At 39.8% G+C, this 13,743-nt stretch overlaps 1 protein-coding gene across 2 annotated transcripts in view; it reads right to left on the minus strand.

Annotated features, from left to right (window-relative positions):
- AFF2 (AF4/FMR2 family member 2) overlaps positions 1 to 13,743 on the minus strand; it is a 333,484-nt gene that overhangs the window by 155,177 nt on the left and 164,564 nt on the right. The gene's annotated exons all lie outside the window — the stretch shown is intronic.

A 13,743-nucleotide genomic window follows, 5' to 3' on the forward strand; every position in this document is an offset into this window, starting at 1 on the left:
TTGCCTGAAACTTCTGTAATTGAAGAAGATCCCACTGTTACTCCTATCGGCAGCCTTCAGAGAGAGGGCGAGGTTTGGTTTAACTTGCCACATGCTGCAGAGAAGGACAGAGGTGATAACAGGAGAAAGCTGTTATCATCAACTATCTTATCCTACAGCTTAATAGGCTAACAGCCCAGACAGCTCTTAAAACTTAAATATATACTGTAGTAAAATACTGGTTGGACTATAAGGGTGGTTGCTGATTTTGTTGTCCCTCACTCCATCAGCCTGTTGCAGGTTCAGTGTCCTCTGCAGCCTGCACAGCACACAGGCATCCACCTCCAGTGGCCTGACAGCTGCTCCTTCTCCCCTCAGAAAGATTCAATTTGTCTCTGCACCCAGCCACACCCATGCACACACACAGTGATGCTGCTAATACATTCCAATTGAAAATACTTGTTAAATGGTACTTACAGCATTTGCCACAATCCTTCATTCTAAGGATATGAAAAAGTACAAAACCTTTAAATATCATGAACAATTACAGAAACAACAGGCAGATGTGACCTGTAAGTACAGCCACTCTGTGGCACTTGCACAGAGCTATGGTGGGCTCTTATCGTGGGGTAAAGCAGGAGAGGAAGAGACAATATTCAGGAAGGTACCAAAGCACAGGTAAGTCCTTTGTGCCAGAAATATTCAGGGAGACTTTTCTGTCTGATTCTTCTACCTCATTGCCCTTAGTAACTGGTTTGGTGAAAGACAGTCATGACTAAACTTAATCCCTGTCATCCTAATCTGCTACAGGGCTTGACCAAAGCACTGACCATGGCCTTCTGCCTGCACTTCAGCCAGCACTAAGCCTCATGGATAAATCCACACAGCTGCAGAAGTCAAAGACCACAGAGACCTTTTAGATCACCAAGCTCATGCTCTGCTAATGTAGCCCCCTATCTTCTGGTACTATGGCTAGTCTGACCCAAAAACTGTAGGGAAATGGGTCTCCCACTCCTTCCCTTAATGAAGTCTGGAGTGTTGTAAATTACTTGGTACTTTCTTTATAATGGTTAAAATTTTGCTTTCAGTGTCAACTCAGCTTTTCTGTAGAGCCCTTCCCATTAGTAAAAGTAATCCATTACTTCCCTTCACATTTACACCATACACAGATATGCACTTTTTTTCAAATGCTCTATGTTCAACTTTTACCTTCTTTCCTGATAAACCAGATTTTCCTCCCCTTTGGCTTATTTCACCACTGTTCTCTGAATTCCCAGTAGTTCATCAGTATCTTGGTAAAGGATTACCCAAGTGAATATGACTACACCACAGGGATGTTAGTGATTTTTATCTATTTTAGATTATAACTTTCCACAATATCACCTTAAAACTGTCAAACAACCAAAAAAAGAACCTTACCTTTTGTCCCCAGTTTCTACTCAGCTCAAATTACCTAACAAGTCTGGCTGAGAACTGCCCATGTGTGGTCAGCATAAACTGCAACAGACAAGCAGTCCACCCTTACACGACAGGACTTGGACTTGATGGGACTTCCTTCATCTCCCTACTTTTCACTTAAATTACTTTTTTCTCTCTCAATAAAGTTCTATGCTCCTCTGTGTTTTCCATTCCTCATACCAGCTCCCCATTCAGTGAGGAATATGGTTAATCAAAAGGTTAGCAAGCAGGGGTATTACTGCACTGTGCAGTGGGACAGAACACGTGTCTCTAATACACGCCTCATTTTTTTTCGTTGAAAAGCTAATATGTTGGAATATGAGAAAACAAAACAAACAGTCCTCCAAAAAGCTCACAGTGAACACATCAACCACAAAATTTCTCACCGCAGAAACAGGAGCAGCCCAAAATCCAGCTGAGTGAGTCAGACTGGGAAGAGTGAGAGCAGCAGAGGTACAGAAGCTCTCTTTCTTTAACACCCTTCCCTACCATTACACATGCCAGCTGTAATGGTTAGCCAAGGTACCATGTGTATTTCTTTGTTTAGAAAAGTGATGACTGTGTCGCTCACTATTAATACAGGACAGAGCTTGTTCTTGGTTGTCTCACAGTTCTCTCCCAATTCACATCCCTGTTTAAGTTTATGTTACTTCAGAACTAATGATGATAATAACAGTAAACATACCATTTTACTTTAATAAAGCCCACTATATATTATGCAATTGTAACCAGCTTCTGCTGGCAGCACTTGCTAATAACTTTAAATGCTCATGCATCAATTTAATTGTGTTAATGGCAAAGAAGATTTTAATGGCTTGACAGAACTTTTGTTCCCTTTGGCATTGCTTTGTTTTGAATCATTGGTATTAAAGTAATGCAAGATGTCAAAGTGCTGTGATTGTCATATAGGGAGATCCAAGTAGAAGAGAGCACAAAGAGGAAAACATTTAGATTGATGCAAACATTAAAAGAATAATTATTACAACATGGCTATCAGAGAGAAGATCAATGTAAGAGTCTTTCAGTACATTACTATTAATGGATTTCTAAAGAAATGAGACCATTTTTCTAAATTCGTGCTGCAGTTGCACATTTTAAGAGACTTGAAAGGCACAGATCTATTAGAAATTTAGAGTGTCTTGAAAAGAAAAAAAAAAAGAAAAAACAACCTCTCAACCTTTCAAAGTGTGAATTAAAAATTGCAAGTTTAATTGTCCATAAACACTTGCATTCAGCTAACAAGTGTGAGCGGGCCCACATGGCACACCATGGCATCCAAGCACAGATTCACTGGGACAGAATGAAACAGAGCAGATACAATATTCATCACTTTCCCAAGTGCTAGCGCTACAACAAATTGGTATTAGAATTGCCATTAATAAACTGCCACGATCCTCTTGTAGTTTAGTCAAGATTGGACATTCATCCCATACTACTACTTTCCTAATCTAATAAAAATCAAGCATTTTAGGACCCATTATGTGATTCTCCATCCCCTCTCTCTCCTCTTCAGCTTGCATCACTAATCAGAGTCTAAAAAGGAGGACACAGTTTGCACTTGTGCATGCTCTTGGTGCTTTTGTTCCTTTATGAGCAGCATGGTCTAACTCAGCTGAAAGGACAGATTTTAGGAACTTGGCTTCTGCAAGACTGAGTGGTTGCAATTCACATCATGAGCTCTTCTCTCAGCCAGCAGTGCATTCACAAACCCCCAAGTGAAGAACAGCACATAAGCTGCAGACAGACGTCCTGAGGTAATAAAACTTCAATCAAAGCAAGATTTCACAACAGCTACATGCTACACTGAACTCATCTTCCAATTTCCTTTTAATATGGCAGACCTCTTTTGCATCAAAATGCTTCATGTTTACTTTCAAATATTGCTTACTAATAAAAAAAAAAAAGGAAAAAAAGAAAAAAAAAGGAAAAAAGGAAAGGTCAGATGGTCAAATATTCCACCTAATACAAGCCAGTATTCTACAGCTTTCTTCACTTTTTGGTCTCACAGGAGAGAGGAGAGCGCTTAAATGATGTGGAACCAAAGGGTTTAATGTATGGCTTGGGTGGCTCAGTGCTGAACTTTAAAGGGAGGGAAGGAGGGCAGAAATCTAGGAGTGAGGGAATAGCAGCCTTTAATGTTATAAGATCAAATGACATTGGGTGAATGGTTACAATATCTGATGAGTCACGTTGGTCTAACCTTCCATTTATTCATTCTACAGTTCCTTGACTACTCTTACCTCCCGGACAATTTATAACCTGCATGAGATCAGATTTTGTTTTCGTGGCACAGAAATATCATACAAAGACTCTTTTCCCTGTAATTTACATCCAACAGCAGACATTTCTCAGAAATGCTAGCAACAGAATCTTCCAACAGACTTGTGAAAATAGTTCTGAAAATTCAAATGTAGTACCATAAAGCAGAAATACACCATGAATAATGTCTTTCCCAGAACTGACCGACTACATTTTCATCTGTATAAACTGTTCATGAACAATCCCCCTGGTTTTATTGATGCACAATTGGCATTCAACAAGTAATCTCTTCTTCCTATCTTTGTTTTATTGAAAAGGTAAGTGTAGCATGGAAAATGAATGTAGGAGTCCACTGATTTCTTGCACATGAGCACCTATGTGCTTATACATCAAGAGCTCAGCTTTCCTTGTCATCTCCTTTATCAAGGAATCCATTTTGAGTCTGGGGAAATGAAGCTCGTGCTACTGTTTACTCCTTCAAACACAAATTGATTTTTCACTTGCCAGCATGAAAAGATCCTGTGCATGAGCCTTGATTGATCATTTCCAGTGTGCACCACACAGTGATATGAGGAAAACACTTAGAAAACCAGAAACAGCAAAAGGAGGACAATCAGCAGAGGCCTTGTCCTCTGAGTGCCTTCAGCTCCTGGCAGGCTTCCCATTAACAGAGAGTGCTCGGTTTTTCTGATTTTTTTTCTGATTAATACAAGTGGGAAATGGATGGGGCCGTACAAAGACTAGCAGAATTTCCAGATACAACACACTGGACTAGATGATATTTGAACATCCTCCCAACCTGTATGAACCTATGGTTCAATTCTTGCAGTATGCACATTACAAATCTGAGAACATGCACTTCACCTGCACTTGTCATACACACCCGTGTCTTTCCAACACCACCTTTCCTTTGACTTCCATCAGTATTTTCTTGCACACTCAGGCTTCATTTCTCCACTTCAATGGCTCCCAACATTCCCCTCAGCTGCCATCTGACTACACATTTCTCCTCCTGAGAAGATTATTCCGTATTTACTTCAAGTGAAGTTCACAGCACTGCTCAGAGCCCACTGCCCAAACCTCCTTGGATTGTTTCACAGCTCATGATCCTGCTTCCTTTCTCAATACTATGTTCAAAAAGTGTCACTCATGTCAAAGGCACCTGGAATAGATGCCAGCTAATCTCACTAGCTGGGAGGCTCTTGGCTCTTCCTTACTTACCTTAGTGCAAATGTGTAAGAATGGAAGCAGCAAAAGAGCAAGGAGTGAATACTGCAATCTGATGGTATGGTTTTTCTGGTAAATTTTATATTTGTGGAGATATCGCCAACATACTTTAGGGTTGTATGTTTGCATTTTGGAGGAAACTGAATGAAGTCAAACATGGTGGTATTAAAAGAAAAAAAAAAAAAACAAAAACAAAAACCAAACAAGCCCAAAATTGCTCCCTTGGTACTCAAATACATACATGTGTTTTTCACAGGCTTATTCATTTTCAAGGGAGCCATTTGAGTCCTAAATAATGCATATCCACTGTTTTCTTTTAGTGGCTCCACCATCCTGGAACCAAAATACCATGAGAAGACTATATTTCCCATTATTTTAACCCCAGAAATATCTCCTGGGGCTTATTAAAATGTCTGTGGAAATAGATACTTTTCTCACATATAAAAAATTAGGAAAGAAAGAAAAACTATTGCCTAAAACAAAATACAGAAAGCTGCTCCTCTGTTCTCCTTTAATACAAATACTGCAGAAACTGTGCAAAATATGCATTTACTGGAGAACCTGAAAACACGAAAGAGTTTTAAGGAGAGAGTTAATTCATTTGTTGAGCTAAGGCAGCCTGGCCTGCAGTCAGAGCTGCTCTTCCAGAGGTGGCCAGAGAAGTTTATGCCTTTTCCCCCTAGTAAAGCACCTTATCTAGGAAAAATAGTGTGGTCCAAAATGTGACTGAATCAGACTCACACTGATTTCAGTGACCTTCCAAAAGGTCTCTAGCTCAGAAGCCAAAGCTGCCCACAATGGGTACCTTTAGTTTCATACAAAAGCCAGTGACTCTTGTATGCTCGTCTCCAAGAGCCAGACAAACCTGTGCAGTCCCACCAGAGGGGTGACTAACCCCACACTGAAAGGATTCAGTTTCATCTCCCTACAAAGAACTCAGCTTACAACAACCTTTTTTACCAGTCTGAGCAAGCCCAACTACAAGGATAATGTTTTTTTTCACTGGCATTTAGTTCTGCTACAGCAACTTTTAAACCAGACTGACCTGGATGTGACAATTACACTTTTCTTGTTCTTCTCGGTATATGTTGAATTTACTTCATTTTTTTCTTTTTTAATTTCTCTGGTTTTCTTTTAACAACACCATTTCAGTGTTGATCAGCATGAAACAGTCTCCATGAAAGCACAATATGCTGATGCTCAATTTAAACTCAATGGTTCACCATTGTTTTCATGCAGTAAATTGCCAAACTCTATTAGAGAGAGAAGACTGATAAAGTGATCTCTCACTTCAAGGTCTCCTGGGAGTTTCTTAATGTAGGTAAAGCTGCACATTTTACTTATGGAATATTCTGAATGTAGTATTTTAGAAACTCACCATAATGATAATACCAGAGTATCTGATAACGTCAGTATTAAGCCAGGCTCCAACAAAACTGACTTTTGCAGTACTTAATTTATGATCAAAACACTGCCTTGCATAAAGGCTGTTACAACCATTTAATACTGGCAAAGAGCAAGGAAAGTTGGAACGTCAAATTTCTTTTTCTTCCTTCCTCTCTTTTGGTTCCTCCTCCTATTATAACTTCAAGTACTTATTTACTTACATACATTTTCTTATGTGTCTTGGCATTTTCACCTCATTCTGGAAAACACTGCCTTATACATTTCCACTAAAGTGATGACAAAAGGCGCCCTGACCTAAAATGCCACCGTGCACTTGTCCACTTGAAACATCAAAGCCTGACTAACAGACTGTGCAACCCACTGCCGCAGTGAGATATGTGGTGTGGCAGAAATAATGATCAAGTGTCTGTTTCTTGTCTTCCTTTTGCCAGTGTGAATGAAATGTAACTTCTCCTAAGACAATGAAGTAGAATAAAAGGCAGGAAGGGAGCTTGGCTTACAAGTCCGCTTGCCCTCAGTTAGGGGGATGTAAATTGTACACCATATTTATTCTCAGTGTAACCCCTTGAGTAGAACCTCTTGGAAATCATGCAAAATCCTTTACTGTACAGACAGAGCTGTCTAAATTTACTATAAGTTGGAATTGGACCTCCTTTAAATCTATTTCACATTAGTGGAATGTGGTGTCTGTTCCTAGTATGTGCCAGCACAAGAGCAGCATCAGGCAGGAGCTGTGTAAATTCCTGCCAAAATAGTACCAAACTCACCAGGTCAGGCTGTGGCCTTGGCAATGGGACTAAAGCTTCCCTGATGTCAGTGAGGCTCCATCAAGGTAACCTGAAGTATTATTTGACCCTGAGAATTCAGATTGTAACATTTCTTTGGAGGTTTTAAAGAGGAACCTTCTTAAACGTGTGTTTACATCTGACAGTACCCCTACTGTGGCTACAAGGATGCAGTGGGTGGTTGCGTTGGTTACCTGTTTCACTTCTGCTTTTTAAAGCAGGTAAGAGTGTCCTCACAGAAAAATGTACTCCTGGGTATAATTTGCACAGCGGCTCACACAGCTGCGAGGCCCATGCTGGGACCCAAACTAATTGCTCAGAGCTTGTTCGCAAATTAGTTGTTTTCATACATCCTTCCACCACAGTCACAACTTGCAAGCCATGACCTCAGACTGTCTTCAAAATACAGGACTAGAATTCAAAGGGCAAGGACCTGTTCCTGCTTTGAGCGAAACAAATGTGTTTTGAAATATCTTAGGGTTTAAATACCAATCTCTTAGCATAACTACTCTACATAGATACATTTTTAACACAAACTTCAATCAAATAAATTAAATTCTTTTAGGAAATAAAATCTATTTGCCTTTTATTAATACAAAGTAGCACAATTATTGAATATGCTTTTATTGTGATTGCATCCAAACTCAGAGTATATTAAGAGCCAGATCTTATGCTCATTAAATAGTAAGAAACACAATTATCCCAACTGCCACTGAATGTCATGGTTATCTACAAAAGGGGAGTTAAATAACACTTTTTGGACAGTACAGAACTTAGAACAAGGAAAATCTGATTTTGAATGGGATCTTTATGGCCTCTCTTTTAGTTACATTTCTAATTAAAATGCTTTGATCTATTAATGCCAAGGGACACTGCTAAATGTATTCAATGCAGAAGTTGCATACTTTTCCTGAGCTCCCCAAATCTCTTAGATCTGTGTGCACTTATGCTGTGTGCAGTTAAACTGCTCACTAAAATGAAAAGATATCTAAGAATAACTCACTTCCATTAGATTTATAAATCACATTAATTAATTCTACATCTCCAGTGGTGTAGAGACCAAACTCTAATGCGAGATCTAATTAAAGAAAAGGGAAAAAAAATTGCAATTGAAACACAGAAGTAACTGTTTAGCCTCAAATTAATGAGGCGCTATGCTAAGCAAGAATGTCCATAAATCCCTAATGAGGATTTTAAACACATTAAAACTTCCTAATACAAAGTGTTTGCCTTCCTTTTATCCAATAACAAATAAGCCAATAATTTTCTGCCTCTAAATGACACTATTAACTGTCATGGCATGTTTTATTTGACAAACCCTCCATTCAAATACAGTAAAACCAATTAATTTGCCTGCTGTGAAATGTGTTTCTTGATAGCTTTTATGTGATTTTTCTTCTCAAAGAAATGTAAATAGGAAGTCAATGTAGGTGCCTGATTTTGCTTAAAAATACGACGCAATAACTATAGATTTTCTAGTCAGTTTGCATTTCAAATGAATTGAAAGATAACCTCCATTTTCAGGTCATCAATCACATAATGGTCTCCTGATAAGTAAACAGTTACAGAGTAATAGTTTTATTACCAGCGAAACGGCCCCATATTTGAGCTGTGATAGTTGCAAAATTACCACTTTGTTCCTTTATAAATAATGGTTTGCAGTGGGGCCACTTGGCCTCTGCCACCCCTGGCACCCACCATGGGCAACAGAGACAGCCCTCGGAGCCCACACTACAGTGAAACCACACGCCTTGCAAGGGTGAAGATGGTGATGTATTACATTTTTTTTTTGGTCAGAAAAATCTATAGAACAAATAAAAGATAATTCTGTGGTTTCAATGGTCCCCTGGGCCCCACTTAGCAGATCTCAGCAGAGCAAAACAAGACTGTGTTACAACTGCCCCACATTAAGCAGTACCTGAATCTCTGAAACTCTTTAAAGGTTTTGCAACCGGGAGGATCAGCCTGCTGAAAAGTACATGCCACATGCCAGAAGCAGGCTTTTGTCTGTGCCCACTGCATGAACTGAAGGAAAAGCAGAGGCTAACACCCTGCTTTATGGGGCCTAACTGAATGCCAATTAATCTTTACAACATATGGACAGTCTCACCAGCTCTTGCAGGGCATCATGATTACATGGAGACTGTGGTTTCTTTGCCTTATGATGGAAACCCAACTGGAAAAAATCCCATGACACCCCCCCCCCCCCCCCCCACACACACAGAACAAGGAATTAAATAAAACAAAGATTTACCAGTGCTGAACAGGACACAACCACTCATTTATTTAATCATCTGTAATGGATTACCAAGCAGAACTGTGTAATTTATGTAGCGTGCCATGACAGCTGATTTTCAATTTGCACTGTCCTGCGTGCATGTTTCTTATTGAAACAAGCAAAGCAAATCTGACTTTGCTGGTGGAGCAGTGCCAAGGCTGCCTGACACGTGGTGAGGACAGGGTACAAATGGGGCTGGTGTGGATCAAAGGCAGCAAAGGTGCTCTGGAGCTCTGTCAGCCACTGTCCCCCAACTGAGACACAGCCCCAAGCCCACATTTGCTTCTTTTTCCTGAAAGAAATTCCTGTTACTATTGCTACAAATTTTTGCATAGTGACCTTTTCACAAGGGTGTCTGGAGAAGCAATTTATATTTATACATTATCATCATACAAAATTATATAAGTATGTATTCAGATAAGAGAAAAATGCATTCTGCAAATATCTGTATTTTACTCCTTAACCACAATCTTATTTAATAAGCTTAGGAATTGAATTGCAGCTTCAAAAACTAAATTGAAGAGACCTTTTGCCCTGCCTCAACAGTGAGAAAAACATGGTATTTCTATGCACTCTCAGCTAATAAAAATTCCCAAATTAAACTTTAAAAATATTTAAGTGAACTATCCTTGACACAGTCAAATATCAGGAAATCAATTTCAAGTTGATTGAAATCAAGCTTTTGTGCTTAAGGTACTGCATATTGTAACCTGTATTTTTCTCATTTTGCAAGCCAGTGTTCCTGAAGGTTGAACTAAGTTCCAGCTCTCCCAAATGCAGCTGTCTGCATCTAATTTCAATGACAAAATGTAAATAAAAATATTTATATTTTTGAAAACAATCTGATATGATATCCCACATCAACAACTTTTACATATACTTCTTAATCGAGACATTGAATTGGGCTAAGACCACCTGACATTATTTCACTTCTGACCTTTTCAACTGTCAAAGCAGACAGATTTTTATCCTACAAGATTTGAGCCAAAGCCTCAAAGGTGCAGTGCCAGAGCATTAATCCATTTCACTAGACAGTCATTGAAATTATAATTGAAAGTTCAACTTACTTTAGCATTTTATGCTGAAATACTTCTGGCAGCCCAGGGCAGAAAGTCGAAATCTGGTTTCCAATGGAGACCATTTCCAATGGTTTTTAAATGCTGGCAGTGAAATTCCTTATTGTCAAAGAGATCAGCAGATGCCTGCTTCCATTAATTTACTTTCTGTGACTGCTGCTCACTTCAGGAAGCATTTTCTTTACCTAAGGATGCTGACCTGCTGCCAAATCCCATCAGAAATGGACAAGGAAAGGCACTGATTTGTTAGGAGACTGGGGACACCCCAAGAAAAGCCCCTACAGCAGCCAGGACAGATCCCATCCCTGAATTTATTCTGACCAATGGCATAAGCAGAAAAACAAATCTGCACAAGAGACATGACACAGACCTGTAAGAGGTCCAAATTCAAGCTAAATAACCTGACCTATGTGCACCACCTCCAGAACCTGAAGGATCACTAGACAGCTTTTCCTCTTCACCATAAGGTGTCATAAAGGGAAAAGGAATCTGAAATTTTGAATCTGAACATAACAGCACCATTTAAAGCAGTCAGTGGGCTGTAAATCATTTGTTCTGGTATTCTGGAGCTGCCCAGGGGTCTTTGGCCAGGAAGCTCCATATAAAGAGCAGTTGTTTATTCTTAGACTAATCTCAAAAGCTATCTAAACAAGCATTAAAGTCAACTTAGAAGACACATTTCATAAAGACTAAACACTTTTTTTCTTAATTTTGGAAGGTGGGATTGACTAGTAATTCTTTATTCTAATTCTGGCATCTCATCCAGAGGCTAAATGCTGCCTGTTTGGGAGGAGGAAGGGAGAAAAGGGGACATTAGGTCTAATACCTGCTACACAATGATAGGTCATTTTATCAATGCTTTCTAGACTACTGTTGTACTTGCTCTATAAATTCTACTGTCTTTATCTGCACAAGGCCCCTTAAATCCTTAGTGCCAGGATATGAACCCGTTAATTCAAAGCACTGAGAAATAATTCTGCTGCAATGAATGAGCAGTGGGAAGAAAGCCACATTTTCTGGGGGTGTGCTGGGTCTCCTTGAGGCACAGCCATCTCAAGGCTCAGCTCTCAAAGTCACACCATTAAGGCAATGAGAAAACAGAGCAGGACAATGCAAATCTCACAGAGGGCATCAGAGGCAAACACCAGAATTGCAAGATACCTTTGGGACATAAGAAGTGACATTAGCAAACCCTCTGCACCCTTGTAAAAGGTGACTTGGCACTTCCTGCATCAGCACCTTTAATTACTTGGCAGTTTCCTGCCTGTCTGAGGTGTCTCCCACTCTGCACATGCACGTGGGTATTTGTGCGTGTAACTGAGTGTGTATTTCTCCTTTCCTTTCCTCCTCCTTAGATCTCAGTGGCAAAGATCACCTACGGATCACTGGGCTGCTGCTAGGGTTATTTCACACACACAGTGTGATGTTCCTGCAGCACTTTGTGTCCAGGTCCTGAATGCAGCACAAGCAGCAATTGCTCTCTGGATCCATGTCTGGGCTCTTACCCAGTTTCCTGCACTGCACTCAATCCACAAACTCTGTCAATGACCCAATGCACAGCTCTCGTGCCTGCAACAGGATCAGGACACAGGTGCTTTAACATTGAACTTTCAAAGAAAACAGTCAATTTCAAACAGTTTTATTCCACACAAAAATATTCTGACAGAATTTATCACAGTAACAGATAAAATAATTTTGAAGCCACAGAGAGAATTTGGGAATTTTCATTTTGCTAGATCTGTACTGCAGCTTTGGGTTAGTTAATTAATGCTGCATTTCTATGTTTAGACATTTGTAGAAACACAAGAAGCAACAGATAACTTGCCATCACCTAGATAGAGCAGAAAATAGTGGCTTGGAGCTCCTCAGCAGAATGGTGTCACATAGGAGTGACATACATACACAAAGCTGTATACAACTGGAGATTCCTGACTGCTGTAAATGTCAATCCTCAATAAATGGTTTGACCTTTTTTATCTATTATTTCCATTTTATGACTGAAATCAGGTCTGACACACAGAGCATTTCAGGGGAATAAAGGCAGCTTGGGGATGACTTTGCAGTCTCATGTCTCACATCACACCCCTGAAATGCATGATCTCCCCAGAAGGACAATGCTGTCTTGGTGCTTAAGCCCCAAGGACCTCCAGCATCCGTTTGCTGGCTGACCTAACAAGCCAATGAGCCCATTATCAGCATGTCTCTGAAAGCCAAGGAGGTTTCTTTCAGTGGAACTACTTAAAGCACATAGCAGCTTCATCTTGGAGAAGTTATTCTTCAGGCACTTAATTGAGATATTCCATGGGCAGTGTCACCTTCTGGGTGAACCCCCTTCTGCACTGACTACAGACAGAGGCCAGGGTCAGCACTGGGCTTAACTGGGGAGTCTCAGCTAAAGACTGAAAGTTAGGGGAATTAAACATGGATCACAAACACCACAACTGTGCAGCAGGCTCGTGTGCCAGGCTGAACTCACAGTGTAGAAATGGAAACAGATGGGGAATAAATTCCCCATCAGACAGTGACTTGGAGATCTGAATGCAAGATTGAGAGCCAACCACTCCTGTTAAGCCAGACAATGAGCAATTTGTTGCTTAACAATAATTTTGAATTGGAGGGAGGAAGGCGAATTGCTTTGATTTGGACTTAAAACAATATTTTAAAAACCTTACAGAAAGATGAAATTTTGAAGTTATTTGATGATTTAATAAAAAAACCAAAAAACAACCAAACAAAATGGAGGGGTTTCCTACTGATTTCAACCTGTTAAATCACTTTCATGAAGGAAAGAAAATACAATAATAGCAGGAGTTCCATAAAGAAACAATGCAGAATTTGTTTTAGTAAATATTAAAGCTAATTAGGAAAATGCCTAAATGCCTGTTCCTGATTGTCACAATTTCCTAGAATTTTTAAAACCCAGTAAAATAAAACAATATTAAAAGAAGTGGCAGCACTGCTAAAATTGATCTTTCGATGTAGAAACTGTGTCCCACAAGTTGCAGAGCTGCAAGGCTCAATTTCAGGCTTTCCTCACCAACAGTTTTGCCAGTGGGATAACAGAAAATCCAGTTTCCCTTCCACATACAACTCAGTTTATTAAAATCACAGCATTGTTGCAGGGCTAAATGTGTGGGTGGTGTTTTGTCACAAATGCTTCTGTTTGCGTGCAACCAGTAAGCTCAACAAAATGAAATGGAAGAAACTCTCAGATATTATCAGATTGCCAGATTTTTCTCTTTGGCTTTTCCAGAGAACAGCCCTGCTTTAACTG

The sequence above is a fragment of the Pyrgilauda ruficollis genome, unplaced genomic scaffold (genome assembly GCF_017590135.1).
Source record: "Pyrgilauda ruficollis isolate IOZ18807 unplaced genomic scaffold, ASM1759013v1 scaffold7, whole genome shotgun sequence".
In the NCBI taxonomy this organism is placed as follows: Eukaryota; Metazoa; Chordata; class Aves; order Passeriformes; family Passeridae; genus Pyrgilauda; species Pyrgilauda ruficollis.